This window comes from Sylvia atricapilla, chromosome 1 (assembly GCF_009819655.1).
Source record: "Sylvia atricapilla isolate bSylAtr1 chromosome 1, bSylAtr1.pri, whole genome shotgun sequence".
NCBI classification, from domain to species: Eukaryota; Metazoa; Chordata; class Aves; order Passeriformes; family Sylviidae; genus Sylvia; species Sylvia atricapilla.
Genome location: NC_089140.1, coordinates 141,676,927 through 141,698,431, shown reverse-complemented (window position 1 = coordinate 141,698,431; position 21,505 = coordinate 141,676,927). Strand labels below are relative to the sequence as shown.

Genomic DNA, 21,505 nt, shown 5'->3' with positions numbered 1-21,505 from the left:
GTAAGGAAATACTGTTGGATTCTTAAAATAGGATTAAAATAAGCTGTATGGCTTCCATGAAAGTGTATCATCCTTGACTTGCTGAGACTGACCACTTCAGTCAGAAGTATCCAGAGAAAATCCTTGCCCCTCTCCAAGTAGCTCAGCTTCGGTTCCCTCAAATGCATGAGTGTGGTTGCCAAGTGGCCGATGCCAGCTGTCTGCAGCCTGACTTGTCCCCTCCTGGGAGGCTCTTAGCTGGTGAAACAGTTCCCAGTTCCTTTAAATATAGCAACACCATGAGTAGTGAAACTGGAGAGAGTATGAACTCACCGTGTTTAGCAAAAGTAAAGCTTTGGTATCTAACCATCTTATTTGCTTCCTACAGACTGGCAGTGTTTGATTTACACATATTAATGTATCCCAGTGTTCTTTCTTGCACTGCCTAATTTGCTTGCTGAAGATAATTGTCTGCTCTGTAGGGGGTGGTGAGTGTGTCTGGTACATGCACTTAACAGCAGTTAATTTCATTACCTTTAACTTTCAAAAATATATAAAAAGAAGCTGCACTTGATTAAGGCCGTGGCTTTAGGAAAAATACCTGTGGAGTGCCTGATTATAGAAAAACAGATATGGTGCCATGACTTTATTGACAATCCAATGTCAAAATGATTTGTGCTAGGCGCCCGTAACCTCAGAGGGACAGGGAAAAGGCTTAGAAAGCTGGATAGTTCTCATGTGATTATATTATCATGGGTGTATTTACATCCAAAATAGAGAAAGCACCAGAATAAATCGCACCAGTGTTTATTGCAGAACTTTGTGTTCTGTTTGTTGTGCTAACACAGCAAGTTGTGTGAAATAGTAGTGACAGGGAAGTGAGTATTTATGTAATTAGGTGATTTGTACAATACTATCTTTGTTCTTCTTCAGCTACTGCACTTGCTGCCTGAGAGCCTCACTTCATGGTACATCATGTGCATTTATTTATTTATTTATTTGCTTGCTTGCATTCTGGCATTCATTTTGGGACTTAAAGTTGTGTTGTAGTCACACTTACGAATTATGTAGTTTCTCCTGACCAGATTTAGCAAATGACTTCTCTGTACCAGTGACTTTAAAATCTCCCATACAGTACCTGAAAAACAGGAGCTTTCTTATCTTCTTCCTGGGGAATTACCAGTTTGGCTTCTGAGGTCTTCAACATTATGACTACTAAAGCTTGTCATAAGAAGTGACAAGATATGATGTTCCTGATACAGTCCAAAGAAATAAATAGGATCTCTTCACAGAGGTGAAATTATTGGAATAAATGGTAAAATCCTAGCCAAATCCGAACTATCACATGTGCTGTTTTCCCGTGGCCTCTTTCACAGTCCATTGCAGTACTATTTACCATCCGTTTTTTTTAGTAGAAGTTTTGGCCCATGTGCCAGAGTTTATGTTAAGGTGGGGTGATAAACAGGGAAAACAGATTTTCCACCTGTCATTCAGGGTGCTTCTTTGCGTGGTGTTTTATCCTTAAGATTTTCACTGCAGCTGAAGTTGGCATGTAAGGGAATGTCAGGATGGAGTTGCTTTACTTGATTGTAACTCTATGGTGTGGTGCCCATTGCCCCTGCAAGTCCCTAACTCTGCTTCCCTGGGTTTCTTCTGTGCTCTCTGATTCTCAGTCCTGGTGAGGATGCTGCTGGCCTGGTGAGATGAGTATCTGCAGAGGTTACAAATGTGCTGCATATTCTCTATATAAACATTTTGGTCTTGTTTTTGTACTAGTCCTGGTACTGTTGCCAAACACTATTATCATAATTGGCCAAAGGAAACAAGGGGCCCAAGCTTGTACCAGAAATAGCAGCTCTTGTTAATGTGCAGTGGTTTGTGTTGTCTGTGTGTCTTGCTCCAATGCTCTGGGAGGCAGCTGGTTGTGTTGCTTTTTATTCTAATGTTTGTATCAGAACTGGTTTTGGAAGAAGCAGAGTTCACTCCTCTATGCTCCAGGAAGGTGCTACTTGGTTAACTGGTAAGGGTTTGCATCAGAGCAGGGCATTTGTATGATTGCATTTGATGGGGAAAAGAGAGACACTGAGAGTTTAAATAATTCATCCCTTTCTTTCAGTCACTTCTTTTCTGGTGGGGTGTATGTGTTCATTAAATCTTGCATGAGTGCTGTGATGAGAGAAATGAGCTCCTGGCATTTAGAGGCAGAAGGCAAAGTATTCGAGATGGTAAGTGACCACAGCTGGATGTGGGGTGCTGTGGTAGCAGCTCTGTCTGCCCCATTCCAGCCCCTGGGAACAGCAAAGGTCAGGAAGTTCCTTCAACATGCAACAGCACATAAGCCACCCTTGCAACAGGGCTGAAAGGATTTGAGAATTACTGAAGTTCACAGTTTAGAAACCACTTCAGGCTCCATTCTGCCCCTGTTTAACACTCCATAGAGTGCTATAATTGTGTACCCAATGGGTCAGTCTGTCTCATCCCAGTCTGAGAGGATTCCCCCAAAATGCTTCTTTCCTTGTGCTTGTGGCTGACAGGAAGGCCAGGCTGAGACTGTGTTTTAGATTTAGTTGTAAAGCTGCAGTTTGTGGTTGCTCTCAGCTCCTCTTGAGCAGCTTGTTTCAAAAAAGAGCTCCTGCCTTTGTGTGCCCCAGTCAGGAGACTGTTTCCACCAAAACTGGAATGTTGTGGATGGTGGTGGGAGGCAGAGGAAGGTCATTGCCAGCCCCCTGAAAGGAGAAGGGTGCCAAGCAAAACTCAAACCTCTGTAGGGAGCTGGTAGCTGAGCCTGCAAGGCGCAGTTGTGTGCTGTAAACGTGCAGTGGAGCAGCAAGCTGCTCTGGGGTTTGGAGCTGCTTCCAGCTGTGCAGTGATAGGCAGCAAGAAGTGTCTCTTGTATTTGAAGATGACTGTCACCATGCACAGAAATGCACTTGAATTTGTTGGTCTGAAATAGTACTGATGTTAGCAGCATTGCATCAGTGTCTTCACGTGACAAATGGCATGGAGCAATGGCTAATACTTTTCACTTCCCTCAGAGGTTTCCCTTTGTCTACAAAATAAAATATTAAGAATTTGAGAGACAGGTTTTTTCCTTCTCAATGCCCCGCCCATACCCCAAAGGATGGAAGCAGTTATCCTGCAGACAGAGGCAGGGGTATTGCTTTGGGGCTGTGTGCTCCTGCATGGAGACAGAGTTTAACCCTTTGGAACCCATGGACCATATGGCCAAACAGCTGTTGCCTATTTTTGTCCTGCAGCAGCTGCCCTCGGCCCTCCCTTCCACAGAACCAGCTGGTTGGGAAGCCACAGAGAAAAGCCTCTGCACCCACACATTCCTGTTCCTCTGAACTGCCTGTGGGTTGCTGGCTGGCTGGCAGTCTTTGTTGCAGGTTATTAAAAGAGCACCTAAGTCTGTTGTGCCTGAGAAATGCACTGATGTTTCTGTGAGTGGTTGCTTTAAACTTGAGGGAAAAACACACATGCTTTATTTATTATAGTCAGCTTTTCTGTGAGTGAAAGGGTTTCATTTGCAGGTGACCATTCACATTAGCAGAAAAGTTGGTTTTCTCTCTGTGTTTCATACCCATTTGTCACATTCTCCGTGTCTTAGATGCTTTGCTTGCCCTTTAATCCCTGGAGCTGACCTGGCCCAGGAACATAAAATTATTTTTTAAGTTCCTTTTAGTCCCCATCCATCCTAAACACTGCATTTTTATTTTAACCACCTGAGAATTAAGGAGCTGATCCAGTTGATGAAGGCTGTTCCAAATAGCTCCTGGTATTCCCTAGCTCAGTGTTGAGGCTTGGTTCCTGTGTCTTGGTTCAAGTATGGCTTAATTCCTGTGTCTGCAGGGAGTTTCTTTCCATATTAAACACTGAACAAATACTTTCCTCTGCAGAGTCTTCTGACAAACTGGTGAGAGGAAGCCTGGTTTCACTAAACGGCAGGAGAATGACCCACAGTGGCAGAGCTTTGATGTGGTGGTGCACTGGCACAAGGAAGCTATTGAACATTAAATTGTGCCACTGCTGATTGGGATCAGTGAGCTGCCTCTTAACACTCTGGTTTGGTCATGGGACAAAACTCAGCAGTAGAGATCTGTGTTTCTTCACTGCCATTTTAAAATAACCCAAATGAAAGAGTTTGAGCTTACTTGATGTGCAGATCCCTTTGAGCCGGAAAATCAGGGCTGCGGCTCAACTGAGCAGTGACTGGTGCTCTCAGCAGGGCCACAGTCCTGTGACAAACGCAAGTTAGGGATATTTTTAGTGTTCTTCCTTGAGTTGTTTGTCTGGTCCTCTCTGCACTTGGTTAGTGCTGTGAAGGTCACACAAAGATAATAGACAGTTGTAAAGAGTGCTGAGAGGGCCAGCTGCTCGGGATGGCACTCCACCAGCAGTGCTCTGCTTTTGAGATAGAGGGGTTGGGAAGGGCTGAGAAGTACTGGCATGCTGCTTTCAAGATACCATACCCAGCTTTCTTCACACCTCTAAGCTAGGAAATAGGGATGTGCCAGAAAACAAATCCAGGCATCAGAAAAACAGTGACCTGGTCAGTGTGTCTGAGAGGATTAGGGAGTCATGTACAGCCTGCAACCCAATAGTCATCAGGATCTCTTATCTTGCATACTTCCCATTCAGCAGGAGTAGCAGTACCCTCGCTGTGGAGGGGAGGGGATCTGCCATCACTGAATATATTGACAAAGGGAAATGGCAGGAGACTCCTTTACTGCTGGATTCTGCTGTAATCAGGTTCCCCCAAGTGTTTGTTTTTCTGCTTCTTACCTTTCATCTTGCATTGTGACTATTAAAGTTGCTGTTGGTGGAGGGTGAAATTAATCCATCTCAAGGACTGCTGCTGTCCTTACACAATGCTGCTGTTCAGGTTTCTGGGGACTTAATTGTGTGGCAACGTCTCATGAAGAGACCCTAAAACTCTCTAAGGAGATCAGGACTGAGCGGAAAGTATGCTGCTGATGCCATCTAAGACTGTCTCTCAGGAAAAGCCCCTGGGAAAAGTGGAGAAGAAATTAATAAAATAAGTCACCAAAATAACACAGTGGTGTGTTATCAACACCTTTCTAGCTACCAGTGCAAAGCACAGCATAACTGGAAGGAAAGGATATTCTTGGGAGCAAATAAGAATACAAATAAAAAAAATTATTTTTTCTGTGTGTATTAGGTATTGAATGAAATACGTTGGACTACCTTCAAAGCAAGAACCATTAATGAATTGTTCTAATTTACCTTGCAAAGCAGAGAAATACTGTTTTCCCTATATCCTCCTCCTGGAATTGCCTCATTCAAGGGACATTCAGCAGAAGCAGGCCTTGACTCCCAACTATTCCCTCCGCTTCTCCTCCTTGTTTGTTCTACTCTCCACTTACCCAGGTTCTCTTGAGGGATGAGAGATGCTTTTCATTTTTTGGAAACTTCTGGCTGTGCTGTTTTGTCTGTGGTTTCCTGAGGAATGGTTGTGTTGGGTTTCTGAACAGCTGCTCGGGGCAGACCCAGGCTGACGACACACCAGCCGTGGAACTCTTTCCATTACACTGTCGGCATTTCCCCTGAGGCAGGGCAGCTATCTGTCTAATGGAATGACAGATTTTTCAGTGCTGTCAGTCCTTAAATATCAAGTAAGTGAATTAATAGAGAGCAGGTGAATGTTTCTTCAGAAGAAAGTTTAATGTCATGTAGCTGTTTGATGCATTGCCTCTGGTGCAACTGTCTTGTCATAAAACCTGACATCATTTGTTCAGTTGTCTTTCAGAATTATTTGCTGCTTTTCAGGTTTGTTAATTATAAGTGACGTTACACATAGTCTGATATGAGCTAGAATTACAACTTTCAGATTGACTGCACAAAAAGAAAGCACATTTCACTAGAAGACAGTGCAGCCTTCATCAGTGTACTCATCTGTTGATTGACAAATATCTGAAGGAATGACTTATTAGGATTGCTCTGGCTCCAGCATTCAGTACAAATAGGTCTTTTTGAGCAGCATAGCACTGCCACAGGAGCCTTTCATCAAATGATTTGAATGGGCTTTCTGCTCTGTAGTCACTGCCTTAATCCAGTGATGCAGGTGTGAAACCATGCTGCAGACTGAGGAGCTGCAGTGTTGTCAGGAGGCTGGTGCTGTTAAGCTGCTGTTGGAGCATGAACTTGTAACCTTCATCTGAACACTGTTCCAGTGAAACTTCTTCTTCCAAACCCAAAAAAGGCAACAATGAAAGCCCAACACCTTTCCCCCACAGTAACAAACAGTTTATAGTAGTGGTATGAATTAGCTGTTTGTAAAGTATATCCCCAAATGTCCTTTGAACAGGAAAAAGTGGGTTAGAGAATCAGATGTCCAATGAATTGATCTCTAGACAGAAACAGGAGCTCTTAGGAGCACATGCAGCGAGATAACTGCTGACTGCAGTTGAGGGTGAATGCAGGTAAATATGCTCTCTTGCAGTAGCTGGCTGCAGGTTAAATGGCTTATTAGGGCATAGATGCAACAGTGTAGAATGTGGGCTTGCAAGGAGTTCATGTGGTTGTTTGAGAGAGGGTACCATGGAAAAGGGAGTTGTAGCAATTTCTTCCTGTCTCCTCTACTCGTTAAGCCACAAACTTTGAAGAGGGCTCAAAAAATCCAAAAGGGGATGTCTTGATCATTGAGCTGCCCCTGTTGGGAAAATCTCAGTGTGTTGAGCAGATCGCTTTTCGTATATCACAGAGAACTTTTGTCCTGCTGTTTCTCTCCCAAGACTGCAAACATCGAGTAAATGCATCAATATAAAATGGAGTCCTTTGCCTCCCACTGAGCCCAGTGTTCTTCCCATATTGTGCATGTCCTTCACCTTCAGTGTGCTTTATCTGGACTGCCTGAGTGTGTTTATATGGTGATGCTCTGTTGCATTCTGTTTTCCAGAAAATAACTATCAAATACTTTTCCCTATCTTTAAGTAGGTCAACCGTTAATCCAATTGATTACCTTTGTAGGTAGTCAATTAAATTGATTTACTCATATATGGGTATATATGGGGCCATATTTACCCACTGTATTGGTGTAACTCATTATGTAGTTTTGTGTAGAGGAGTTGTGAAGAAAAGCTTTGATGGGCAGAACCTCAAGGGGAAAACCCAAAACCTGATAGGGAAGGCATTGCAAAAAGCAGTTAAACACTGAACTGTCTTTTATAGCCAAGTGTCTTTTTGCCTGAAATTTCAGACTGTCAACTCACAGGTATCTTCACTGAATGGTGAAAGTTTGAGGGTGTTTCAAGGCAGTACTTTGCTGGAAACTAACCCATGAAATGCCCCTCTGTTTTGACAAAGGAGCCACTGAAAGATAGTATTTTAAATAATAGCTCCTTTGGGGAGTTCAGCAGCCCCTGCACTTTCATACTGGAAGCCTGAAGTAGCTGTTACAGCTTGTGTGTTGCTGAGGAATGGACCATCATTCAAAAGCTGCCAGGAATTATCCACGGAAAACAGCCCTTAGATAGGAGCCCCTTGGTGGTTGGTTAGTATAATTAATATAAGCATCTTGCTGCAGCTTTACATTTTAGTTTAGCAACTTCTCAAATTGAGAGGAGTCTTGGGACTGCCGAGATTTCAATTATCTCCCTGATGCTGGAGGTGGGGTTTTTACTTGATGTTAATTACATTCCTCAAGGGAAATGCAAGACAGCAGGCGATGGTTAGGGTTGTGCAGACAGCATAGCTCACACCAAACATCTGAACCCAAAGCAAATGTACCTTTTAGGAGTTAAGAGTGCTATGCTACTTGCTTTCTATTTTAGAAATCCCTTTTTTTTTTTTTAAGGTGGCCTTTGTAGGATGGAGCAAATATGGTGTGTTATCGGGCTTGATTCGAATCATGTTTTCCCTATTTTTTCAATATTTTTGTGAATCTTACTAAGTACTTGATTGAAGGAATTCCATTACAGGGGAACATGAAAACATGAACTGAACGTGCTGTAAACACTGAAAAGCTAGAAGATGGCTCAATTTCTTTACCTGTAGTACATTTTTACTATTGATGTTGGCTGTGCTGTTGTCGTGGTACACAGGTAAGGCCTTGCTGTAAAAATGATGGATTAAGCAGGGTTGGGCCTTCAGCTCAGTGCTCTCTCTTTGGGCAGATACAGCATGCAGGAATTGCCATGGAATAAATCCCTTAGGAAACGTCTCAGGCATTGCTTTCCAGAAAGAATCGTGTTTGCTTTGGAGAAAGACCAGCTAGAAGATGGAAGGGAATTTGAGAACAGAGCAGACAGAGGCCTTTCCTCTAATAATCAGAGGCAACAACTTCAGCCAGATCCATGGTCACAGATGAAATTGTGAGGGTCATCTTGAACTCTGTAGCACTCCCACTCTCACAGGGCTCATTTGTCCAACATATCCCAGCGTTCTATATAGTGATCCTGTGAATTGCTGTTTTTTCTGTTCTTGGGAAAGAAGTGATGCTGGACTGATGACCTGGAAGATACAAACACTCTTGGTACTGCTATGAGGGGAGGCACAGAAGGATGGCTGCATGGGGGCTACTCTTTCATAGTGGGGAGCTTGTCAGGGTGGAAAAAGGGAGGCAAGCAGTGCTTGGCAGTTGGGAGTTAATTCAAAGAATGCTTGGATTTTGTTTTCTCTTTTGTCTGACAACACAGCCTCCTCCCAGTTTTCCCACACAATTTCACAATTAAAAATGTTTCAGCACTGGCTTCTGTATGCACTTCTGTAGTTTCTGGAGGCAGATGTGCTGAATGCTGTTGCTGGTTTTTTGCTTTAACGCGGCCCATGGTCCTTCATGCTGAATAGGTCTTCAGTATTCAAAGCATGGGGTATTGGGATAAGGCTTAGCTCTTTTTACATGAACAGCAAAGCATACACCCTTCTGAGAAACATCTTCATTCTGTAAATGCCTTTGCTCCCACAACCTGTTAGAATATGGGTGGATATTGATATCTTTTTACAGATGGAGCAAGTCAGCTTAGTGTGCTGGCTTGATGGCTGTTCTTTTGAGAGGGGAAATTGAGTTAGTGTTACCATGACCAGGCTTTCATGCAAAGCTTCCATTTGCAAAACACTTTCTCACTTGTTTTATCAGCTGCACCAGATCTTATTAAAACCCAAACAGTAGCCAGCTCTGACTATTAGCTTAATGGATTAATACTAGCTTCTCCATAAGGTAGAAGCAACAGGTTATTTAAAACATGTAGGTCGGATTTGTCTGGTGTTTTCCAGTGAGATTATGTAAACACATTATTGTTACTATCAGAACTCTCACCTGGCGCAGGACGTTTTTTGTGTGTGCTTCTCTTTGCCTTCTTGAAGTTGTATTGCAGAGTATACTGTAAGGAGATTTTTTTTGTCTTTACTTCCAAACTTAATATTAACACCAAGGTATTTCTGCTAAGTCTTTTGCAATGGTATTCTTAATGTAAATATTCCACTACAAATTTCGGCTCAGGTTCAAAATGAAAATGTTTTTCTGTGCGAAGTCCCATCCTCCTTCTGCAGGAGAGCTGCAGTATGAAACAAAAAGTAAACTGAATGCTAGGTAGCCAACCCACCCCTGTTCATTTGGTTATCAAAGCTAATAGTGGAAAGTAAACTGCTTAAAAGATTTTTAATTCTGCTAAAGTATTGCTTACAATTTAATTTCCTGAGATTTTTTGTTGGTGTAAGGACAGATAACTATGCACTATAACTTCTGTATTATGGGAAATAATAGACACATTGTAATAGACTTTGTTAAAAGTACAGATAGATGTTTTTGAACATTTAGGGCTATTTGCTGTAAAACTCTGAAAGGATCTGTAAATATTTAGGGCAGCCTTTTTCCTGAGACAGTAAAATCCATACTTGCCTTCCGTAGGAAGTGAGGAAAAGGGCAATATTTACATACAGAAAGGAGGCAGATGCTCATCTGCTGGAATCTCAGCACTACAGGAAAGGTACCATTTACAGTCTGTTGTAAACTCTGGTTTTCAAAGGGCAGCAATAAGACTCCCCCTCAGCACTGAAACTCAAGCAAGTCTTTCTACAAATCTGTCCCTTTGCTTAGTCGTTGTTAATTGGTTTGGTAATTGTTGTGACAGTTTTCTGTGGAAGCAGCAAGCCACTGCATTCTGAAAACAGCTTGGTAAGTTCTTGTCATTTTAACTGGCTGGCTTTAATATTACCAGTCCACAAAGAAAGGGTGGACTGTGGAAAATAGATTTTGGTGTTACTCTGAGAAGGTGGAGACAGGCAGCTGTGAATTGTATCAATCCAAGCAAATGACACACTGCACAGGCAGGTTCAAAATTCATAGCCCTCTTCAAAAATAATTCTTAAGATTCACAGAAATAAAGTCTTTTGTGAGTGTGTGTGTGAGAGAGAGAGAGAGCAATCATGGAAAACTGCAGCAGCCTTGGAGGAAGGAAACAGATGGCAGGAAGAGCTTCCAGATACTTGACAGGCTGCAACAGACTTAAATGCAGGCAGTGATAAATGGGCACGAGATTAGGTTTTGCTGTAGCTATTGTTGTTTAGTGTTGTTAAAATGCCTGATGTGCTCTATATTAGCAGTACCAAAGTTTTATGTTCCCTCTGCTTTGGTGGTCCTTTGTTTAGCTGCTGTGGCCACTGGAGTGCTAAGAATGGGAATGAAGATCCAGGCATTTCTATGAAAAATGAAGTTTCTACACAGCAGTAATAGCAGGACTTAAATGTTGAGTAACAGCAAGGGAGAAGTGAAACTGAATTTAATTCCTGCATCTGGGTTGTTCCAGTCTCTCTGGCAGAAATGGCCATGTGAGACTAATAATAAAAAAAAAAAAAAAAAAAAAAAAAAAAAAAAAAAAAAAAAAGTTGTTGCATGCATTTGAATGATTCATTCTTCCACCATCCTCAAGTGCAAAGTTATGGATGCTGTGATTTCTTATCTTGGGAGCTTTATCAGGGACAGAAATAGGTAGCAGTTGTTATTTTATACCTTGCTCAGACTGCTGGGAACACTGGAGAGCAGCCTGCTGTACAGCCGGTGTCTGTCCTGTAAGCCCAGTGCCCCATTTCATGTTATCAATTATAACAGATAATAGAGCAAGTTACACTGAAGGAATCCTGTGGCTTCTGATAGGAGCTACCAGTGGACTTCTGTGAGGCTGTTTGGACCGGAGTGAGTAAACACAGCACCTCCTCCTTTTAGGTTTGGGTAGAGCACAGCAGATTTTCCTTCCCAGGTTCAGCCTGCAGTTGTGCAAGAAGACTGCTACGCTGCAATGTAAGGCTGAAACCATCAAGCCTCGGCATGAGGGTAAAACTCCACAGGGTTATTTAGGCATGTGACTTCTCATTGCTTAAATCCTGTCATACTTAACAGAAGTTTGCTACTACGAGTTTGCAAAGTGGTTTTATAGGGCGGGTTAGCCTTTTCACTCTGGGTGCTCTTTTCCCCTCCACTAAACTGTCTCGTGGCCTGTCAGACCTGTGTGAGTTTGTTTCCAGCAGTGTTCCTGAGACTCAGCTCGGGAAGGAGCTGCTTGCTTTCCAGGCGAGGCGGAGCGTGGGCAGGGAGCTCTGCAGCTGTGTACGTGACTGAGGACAGCTAAGTAAGCAGGTACTTAACATGAGCAAGCAGTTGAAGGAATGCAGGCTGGGACAGATGGCTTTGGGGCAATCTGAAGAACAGGGAAGGCAATTAAGTTGAAAAGGATCTGCCTGAGCTCAGGAGCCTGTGTGTTCTTACAGCCTTGGCTTTCACTGCTCCCTGGATGGCTTCTCAGTGATGGGGCAGTGTTGCCTGAAGTGATCAGCTTCACATCCACCACTTAGCTGTGTGCAACCAGAGCTCTCAGCTGGTAGCATTCGGGCTGAGGCAAAGCCAGGGTAGGTATAAAGTTCTGAAAGTTACTTCTAGAAAATATGGCCAGAGGGAACTGAAGCCAGTCTGTTGTGTACTGACTGTTAGAATGAAAACATCTGGGTGAGGTGCTGCTGGTTCCACACTGAATACCCAGACTCTGCTCTGCCCAGGTAGTGTAGAACTGCCCATAGGGGATGTCTTTGAGACAGCCTGGTCCTGGACCACTTAGGGCTCTAAGTGCTTCAGATAGTCAGGTGTGAATATGATGGCCTCCTCTGAGCAGGGAAAAAAAAGCCCTAAGGAATTGCTCTTCTTTTGCGAAGTCTCAATTAAAGGAGAAAGTCAGATGTCTGTGTCCTCACTTGACTTGCTGATGTAATATTAGAGTGGACTGTAGGAAGTATCTGATAGAGCAACTCTGATGAGACCAATGATCTGTGATAGAGATAAGTTGCTATGTAGTATCTGATGGAAAAGGTCACGGAATAAGATTTGGTTATTTGTGATCTGCATTATTGCTTGCAGATTTAATAGTCAGATTTAATGTTAGTCTGAAGTGATTGTGTCCTGTAGCAAAATAACTTCAAAAAATTGACTGCTATATTCAGCATGCTCTTAAAGCAGCCCTGTCTAGCAATGGTTTCCTTCAGCCTGAGCTTGCTGTTTTGCATGGGTCTTTTGAACTTTAATAACAATGCTTCAAGATTGAGGTGCTTTTGTTATGGATGCTTTAAATCTATTTGCTCATGTTTGGTAACTCAAAGGACCCCCTGCAAAGAGGGCTCACTTCTGCCTATGCCTACATCAGTAGATGGAGATGTATTTTTAAGTGCATGGCAAAAGTTCATTTGGAGCTGAGGACTACAGAATGCCTTTTGTTGGGAGGAAAATATTAAGGATGCCTGGTTTGCTTTTTATTAATTTTTTGGTAGTGGGATTACTCTTTTTATTAATGTCTTGACAGTTATTTACTTCAGCATCTGTCCAAACAAGGGAAAAAAGTAAGTGGCTGTTGTGCAATAGGGCCTAAATGTATTGCATATTATCACCAGTCCAGTCTTTCGCTGGCCTGGAACAGTGAAAGAAATAGGGGTGTCCTTAAATTTTCCTTCATGGGCAATAAAGATGGCATATAACATATTTAGTCACACCAGGATTATGGTTAATCCTGTAGGTCACATCAAAAGAAATCTCTGTCATTGAAGTTGCATCCCCAGGTTTTTGCCTCCAAGGCTTGTCCACTCCTGGAGTCTGTGATCTCCTGGCATAATACTTACTAGGAAAAGCTACCTCCAGGAACTGCCAGCCTGCCCAGTGTGAAACAATTAAAAAACTGAAAAGATCTGGCGAGTGTCTCCCTGGTGAGTCATGGGCAGAGGGAGTGCAGGGCTCTGCATCATCCTCCCCAGCCTTGCCAGGTGCTTCATTGCCTACCTGAGGGTACAGACACTTAATTTTTAAGAAGTGAAACCGCTCCTTTATGATCCAGGCACAAAACTGCTGTCATTTATGCCAAAATTGAATTCCTGCCTGGTTTTGTTTTGTCTCCTTCGGTGTTTGTATTGGCTTGGCATTTTCATATTTTGTATCCAGTGTCAGTATTTGTTTCTGGGAAGAAAGTTTTGCTTAAAGTTTAATTTCTGCAATTTGTTTGTTTAAACTTGTTGGCAACTTTGAAATGCTGCAGTCTGCTCCATATGCTAGTATCAGTGTTGCTATTAGTGACTGCCTTCCAAAGAAAAAAGCAGCAATTAGACAGGGAATGTTTTTTATGAAATAGTTGGGAGTATTCTCAGTTATAATAATATTTAGGAATATTTTTGAGCTATTTTGTGGCTGGTTTTTAATAAATGTAGGGTTACTTTGTGGCTGGTATTGAGTCAAGATTGTACAGAGCTGAACCCAGTGAAATTTTTTACCCCCACAGACTATGATGGAAATAGTCCATATATATAATCATGATAACAGCATGGATATGATAGGTTACAGCTGACTTGAGCAGGGCAAAAGCTATGAGGACAGACAGACACATGTTTGTACATGACAGATGAACAGTGAGTTCATTAGAGAAAAATCATGAATGGTGTATGTTGTGGCTGACCAGGTTAGCTGTGACAGCTGGACAGGGTGGCCAACCTGAGACTGTAGCTGACATTTCAGTAGCTCAGTGTGGTCAGTCTGTGAAGGCTGAAATAGCATAACCTTGATGAAAGGGAAGAAGAAGTTGAAAATGAGAATGGAGCAATGATTTTAAGAGTTTTTGGTAAGATTAGACTAGTGGAAGGAAAGCCAAGTCTGAACAAAGCAACAGGACACATGTGTCAAACAAGGAGGTATTAGCGTTACCAAAACCCGAACTTAGTTATGAGCGTCAGTGCTCAGAGGGATGGGAAGAGCCCTCTTTGCTGCTTTCAGAAGGAAAGTAGGGATCTGGAGAAAGAGTTGAGAAGCAGAAGGCAGCCCCTCAAGGCTGGGTCTGTCAGATGGGTGGCTGTGTCTCCAGCGATCAGGAAATGGGGCTAGAGGGGACTTTGTGACCTTTTTTCAGCAGTGGTTCACTTAAAGTAATGCCTGAACCTCATTAAAAGATGGAAGCGATCCAAGATGTTAAAGACAGGGAACAAGACTGAAGAGCTAATTTGAGTCATCCACATGAAGTTGTTTGTTTTATGTTTACATTTGAGAATACTGAAAACACAGATACTTTATGCAGTGGTTGAGGATGCTTCACTCCAGCTGATCACAACGAAAGTATTTCAGTGGGAGTTTGGACCCCCAGGAGGAAGCTGAGCAGAGTGCAGAGAGCAAAAAGCCTGGGGGATGGAGCCACGTATGACTCCTGGAAACAGCTGGAGCAGGAAGAGGAGAAAAATGGGTGAAGACTAAAGCACAAGAAACAAATGAATGGGCCATTAAAAGGAGGATCCTGCTTGTGCTGAAGACAGCTGGCAGGCTGGGGCAGAAAGGAATGGGTTGCTGAATGTTGTCCAGAGAAGGTAATTATTTCTGGCATTGAGTTCTGGCTCTGATTCATATAATATTTAAGGAATATATCTGTATTTTTCGTGATAAGCAGCCTGAAAGCAAATGCTGGAAATTTGCCATCTGTGGAGTAACTTCTTTGGCATGGATGTATACCATGAAAGTGAGTGGGGCTGAAGTAAAGTCCATTTAAAAATTCCTCTTTTTATGGGAGTAAGAGGCAAATGCATTGGACCAGTTGAAATAGCCAGTTTAAAAAAAAGTGCTTAACTGATTAATTCCTTTCCTAAAAATTAAGTAGCATATGCAGATTTTTCAATACCAAAGTGAGTGGACAAATAAAAAAAAAGGTGTTGGAGGAAGGCAGTAAAGGATGTATTTTAAAAGTTATGGTTCAGATGCAAGAAAAAGAGCAATCATACTTCATGTTGGATTGTCCTACTAATATAATAAATAAGGATGGTTGACCTTGCTGTGAGTATTAGTATTTCATTTTCCAATTTTGACTTCATCTGGGCTTACTCCGTGATCTCAAGAGCAATCACTAGATGTATCCATCCATAGTCCTAAGTAGATAAATTAACTTTTGCATCTGTTCAGAAAGCATGTGTATTTTGAGGAGGTTTTTGAAAACACAGTCTCTTTATCTTACCTGATCTCTTACTCAATTCAGACCACATAGAAATTTCTGTAATGAGATCTCCCTGACTTGACTAGGAAGATTTTGTGCCCAGAACATTTGGGCAGGCTGTTCAAATCTCAGATTTGGAAGCCTGAGTGGAGATGAGTTTATTGCTTTCTTTGGTACACTGGTTAATCTGACCAAGCTTGCTTCTGCTAAATAGAATCGAGAAAGCAAGAATTTGTAAAACAAACTCTGATATTTGTTTACACTGTCGTTTGGGAAGAACACTCTTCTAACAAGCTATTTGAATAAACTCAGACGAGAGGGGGAGAGTTGGGGTGGATGCCTTCAGACTGCAGTGCACAGTGATGAGGACACACAAGTCACGTACCACGGCACCGTCACTGGGGAGAACCAGGAGCAGCCTGGGCTGCAGGCACAGCACAGCCCCTGCATTGGGCTGTTGTACCTGCAGCAGCTCAGAAAACAGGCTCTCCTGTACAGGGAGACAGGGACTGCCAGCCCTGCAGTGCACAAGTCTGAAATGAAATACCCCTCTGGAGGGCTGTGGTCATGTAGCCAGTGCTCTGATCATGACCCGTAATGTCTGGAGATAATTTTGGCCCAGCTGTTAAATAAATTAGAAACCACATTAGACTTTATTTCATCTGTCATGCAGTCAGTGATTAAATTTTACTTTTCTATATTAGTAACTATCTGCAGGAGGCAGTTTTTAACCCTACTTTACTGCTTCGAAATAAAAACCTACATACTTTAAATTGTATGTTGTGCACAACCTGGGTAACAGGTTATAGGACTGTGCAGCTTCCTACAGAGTGACACTTCCAAATCCTGAAAGTTAATACAGAAAATAGTTCCTGGGGACTATTCAGGATGGCTGAATATACAGTAGATTTGCAGTTTGTTGAAAATATCTGGGAGCAGTGTCTCATATTTAAATGTATGTGTGTTTGCAGTGGGTTTCTGTGGTTGACTCTTTAGGATGCAGTCACCTTCTGGTAACCTGAAATACAGCGTCTGAAACATAACTCCCCCTAAACAATATTTATCTTATGTCAAGTATGACTGTTAGTTGGATTTTGTATATTACAGTGGTTTGTTTCCGTTTTTAAATTTGAGGTTTGTTTAGGACTATATAACCTTGTCTAGGGAAAAGTTCTTAGCTGCATGTTTGCATGGAGTTTCTTAGAAGATCAGGGATAAAGTTGTGGTGGTATTTTGCAGGTTGTGCAGAAAGCCCCTGTAAATCATTTATCTTTGAAGGTACCACATATGAAATGTGAAGGTGTTGGAAGCTACCCAGGAGAGCACAGCACATAAGATAAAAAGAGGATATAAAGCCTTTCACTGGTGGCTACTGGCTTTTAATGTCTTTGTGACTGGGGGAGAACTCATTTAAAGACTCCACCCAAAGGATGAGTGTCAGCAGCAAGGGGAGGAGACATTAAAGGTGCCACTGGAGAAGAGCCTGCCACCACTCCCCACCCCACCACCCCCATCCTTTCCCAGTCTGAGGTTATGATTCCAGGTTATGATGGAAGAAACCACGGTGAGAGAGAATGCTGCTTTTGCTGCGTGGCATGTGAAGGGAGGACTTCCCTTTGCAGAGTTGCTTTTCTGGGTTCCATCTCGTGTTTTTCTAAATTCAGTGTTTAAAATCATCTTCATGTGAAGAAATCTCTCTTGTTCCTTTAATAGCTTCAGGCTGGTTTTTGAACATTGAATTTTTACTTACACCAGATTTAAATGTGTTGCATCAGATTAAGAAACAGCATGGTATTGGTGGGGCAGCCTCTTTGCACATCAAATGGTTGTAGAGGGTGGCAGATGCTGTAGCTGGGAACTGTGTAATAGGAACAAAGTCTTGTCACACTGAGCTCTGACATCTGGGGAGGTCTGGATCCACACTGTGTGGTATGGAGCTGACTCCAGCAGGGAAGCTTAACTTCCTCCTAATCTTTGCCCTGACTTGTAGTGCTGCTGCAGCAAAGCCAGGGGGGCCACACAGGACTGGGGGATGGTTTTTGTGTGGATTTGTTAACTGCACTACACAGTCACCTGTTTGAAAGGAAAAGATAATTAAAGAAAATAAACAGGGTGGGTAGGCTGTGGAGGAGACCTTTGGTTTTTCTGTGGCACTAAAATTGACAATTTTCAAATTATTTAGGCCTTGTTAAAAAATGTTTTGTTCTGCCTTTGTTTTATATTGAATCCTCTGTGCTTGGTTAGCTTCTTTTCAAATTAAAAAAAAAAAAAACCAAAAAAACCACAACAACAACAACAACAAAAAAACAACAAAAAACCAACCCTCCATACATGGATTGAAAGCTTTATCTGTTTATCTCCTCATTAAAAAGACTGTCTATGAAATGTGCTGACAGGGCTTTTACTCTCTTGCTTTCTATTCTCATCACATTTTCCACTGAAAGCCTCCCCTCTGCTATTTCTAGTTCCATAGTAAATGGGGCTTTCTGGTGGTGGAGGCTCTGGATGCTGTTCCTGGCTCCCACAGGCTGTGTCCATTGCTGTGTGTGGGAAACCTCAAATGTGCAGTTCAGGGAGCAGGGAGGCTGGTTTGGTGCATGGGCTTGATCCCCTGAGAGGCTCTTCCAGCAGCCTGGAGGGGTCCCAGTATCACACATGGTGGGAGGCACATCGCAGTCATCTTCCAGCTGGATGTTTAAGCAGAAGCCCCATTCTGAGAAGTGTGTGTGAAGTGAGCTGCTGAGGCTGGTGAGGGAGGGCCTCAGTGGAAGCAGAGTTTCTCGGGAGATGGTGTCAGGACTTCTGAAGCCACTTTAAGAAATTGCTGAACAATTTGCTTGAGGGGGAAAAAAGTAGGTGCAGCAAGCATTATACCATTTGAACCACTGAGATTTCTAGTGGCTGAGTATCCTTGCAGCCAGAGCAAGTTCTGGTTACAGAATAAATTGTGAAGAATAACTTCTGGTATAAGCTGTATTTTTACTAATGTAATTGAAATTCTCACAATAATAAGTGATAAAAATGGTGATTATTACCCCAGATGTGATAATGTGGACTCTGTAAAGATCTGGTCTTGGCACTGGACCAGTGATCTCCAGCGTTTGCTGATCTCCACCATGGATATTGGTCATCCATCACTCTTTGCTCTGCGTTGTGCCTATAACTTGTGTTGTACCTGAGCACTTTTGGAGAGCTTGGTGGTTCATGAATGACCACATCATTCAATTAAAAAATAAATGCATTTGTATATATGTTTCTATATCTGAGAGTCTATTTTGTTTCCATTTGCTGATCAAGAAGTTACTAGATAAACCAAGTTAATGCACTGTTGTGTTTCACTCCTTTGCAGTGGCATCCCTTGTTCTCCACTGTGAAAAAAGAAGTTAAACAAAAAGAATAAAAGGAAAAATTTTTCATTGTAATAAACAGAATTGCAGAATTCCTTGCAGAAGATGAATCACAGTGTTCATGTGACAAGTCTTGCAAAAGACATAGTCGCCTGTGGGGTGAAAGCATAGTCGTGGATGAGCAGAGTAAACACTTTGTTCTGGTTTTTGCACTGCTTTCGCCTGCTCATCCCTTGTAAAAAAAAAATCCTGTGCAGCAACATGAACTTTGTGACATCTCATATGTAGAGCAGACAGCTGCAGGCTCAATTAATTCACCCCTCTGATTTTTTTCATAGTATTTTTTTTTTCCCAGGAGGCTGTAGTGACTTCCAGCCCTCACGGATGAGTGGCGTTTATGGCTTGTTGACTTTGATTGAAGTGCAGAGTGCTGTTCACAAGCAGACTGAGTTTGCATGTGAAAGTCTTCACTGGATGTCTTTTCGAGTGGATGGCCTGAGCTGGTGGGTACACACAGCTTCACTGGCATCCATCTTGCCCACAGCAAATGAAATTTTGGGTGGTGGGCACAGGAGGCTGAACCTGCCCGGAGTTAAAGCGAGCCCTGGGAGGCGACAGCAAGAAGCTGGCTGTGGAAGCAGAGGGGAAAGCTGAGTATGGGCAGCACGATGTGCGTGTTTGAGCCATGTGTGCTGTGAACACACCGAGTAAAGCTGGCAGCTGCCTCTCCTCCCCTCCACCCACCCCTGCAGTCCCCTTTGCCTGCTCTGGGTGAGCAGGAGGAGCAGCTCCCCAGTGCTCTTTGCCAGTGCACACCTGTAATTCAAACACGGTGGCTTGACAGCCCCATGTGCCTGGTGCTGACTGACACTCGGGTGCTGCGTGGGAGAGAGGTGTGGGTGAGGAGCAGAGCCAGGAGGCTCTGTTGTTGAGGGGGACTTGCTGCAGAGCCCTCAGCAGCTCCCTAATAAACATGTAGGAGGGGGAAAAGCATGGGGCAGTGTGGCTTACTTGGTGAGAGAAAGCGGGAAACCACCAGTGTCTGTCCATTTGTCTGCTTTAGAAACTGCTCTCCTTGAATATGCTTCATCCATGTCCATGCCAGTGGATCTGCTTAGTTTTTGTAGTCAAAAGGATTGTGTTATTTTTGTTATATTGTTTTGTTTGAGGGGTTTTTGTTTGGTTTTTTTTACAATAAAAAGTGATTAAAGAACAGGCTGTGCTAGACTGACTTACTGTTTCATTTTTTTAGTTAATAGATTGGATTTTGTCTGAAGCACTGTCTCCCCCAGCAGTAAAGCAGCATGATGCTGGATATGTGCCTGCTTTATGGTACCCTTTTTCTAAGCTTCTGGGTTCTGACATAGGTGACTGTGGGATATTCTAATGAAGCTGAAGTTATTAAAAAAAATGAAATCTATTACATTTCAGGGATGTTTGGGCTTCATGCTTCAATAGTGCTAATTAGATATGTGACCCATTTTCATTCTGCTTTAGCTCCTGGGGATGGTGGAGCCTCATTATAAATAGAAGGACAGAGAATGCCCATGTTCCTTACTCTAAATAGCTTCTTCAAAACATGCCCCAAGGGCTTTAGGGTGTTTTCTGTGTGGGCATTGGTTATGTTTTCTTTTGCTTTAAGTGAGGAAATGGGACAAGGGGAGACTTCTCTCTCCAGAAATAAATAATTGAGTATTTTTTTTTCTTTCATTTGGAAAACCTAGTGGCAAATCAAGGTCCTCTTGAATTTGAAGTTTGCCTTGTTTTTATTGACAAGGGAATAAACTTGAATTTTTTAAGAATAAAAATGTGTTTAATGTTGCAGTAGCTTCCCATTAACTGGTATTTTTAGCTCAGAGAATCTATGCAGCTCATGTCTTCGTGGCATGCACTGAATGGCTGGCTGGATGCTGACGAAAGGTAGCAATCATAAGAGGTACTTGTTGAGAAACATCCTGACAAAGTGCACAGTGTGACGCAAAACTGAGGCTGGAAGGAGCAAACAGCCCATTCCAGAACCTGTCCTTGGAAAGCCCTTGTGTTTTGTGCTCTTCTTGGCAGAACTCAGTTGTTTCGGAAAATCTGTAGTAAAGAGACACCCCCAAATGACTGAAAATGCTGAACTCTCTTTGGAGTGAACCCTGGGTGAGACCTGGGGATAAGTGTAAGTGTGTTAAAAATAATATAAATGAATAAAAGATAACAGAGTGTTGCCAGGCAACTGTCAAAGGAGCTCTGGCTCCTGCATCTCTGGGCTTTGCTGAAATGACCTCTTATATTCTGAGCATCTTGCCTGCCCGTGGAGGAAATGATTGTTCTGAACTTTGCTGATACACCTCACAGGCAGCAGTTGAGCTTGAGTACTGCTCTATTTACTGTTACAGTACTAATGTCCCTGCCCTATCTATCTATCTATCTATCTATCTATCTAATTCAAGGAATTAGGGTAAAGCTGAGCTAGATACAGCTCTCAGAACAGCACTCATTTATGAGTGAATAAGTACATTTTTGTGGTTTAGCTATGTCAGTGGGGTTAGTCTGAAAGCAGGCAAAGGAACTCTCCTGTCACTACACTGTTAATGACTACACTAAACCAAAAGGCAGGCTGTGTTTTACCTCTGAATTAACTGGTCTGAGGACTTATCCATAAACTATAACTTGGAGGCTTGCTGTTGAGATTGAGTCTACTAAAGCAGCAGGCTGTGGCAGGGGAATTTGAGGCAGGTT

At 42.7% G+C, this 21,505-nt stretch overlaps 1 protein-coding gene across 17 annotated transcripts in view; it reads left to right on the top strand.

Annotated features, from left to right (window-relative positions):
* Positions 1–21,505, top strand: part of MTSS1 (MTSS I-BAR domain containing 1) — a 126,947-nt gene that overhangs the window by 43,481 nt on the left and 61,961 nt on the right. The window lies entirely within an intron of this gene.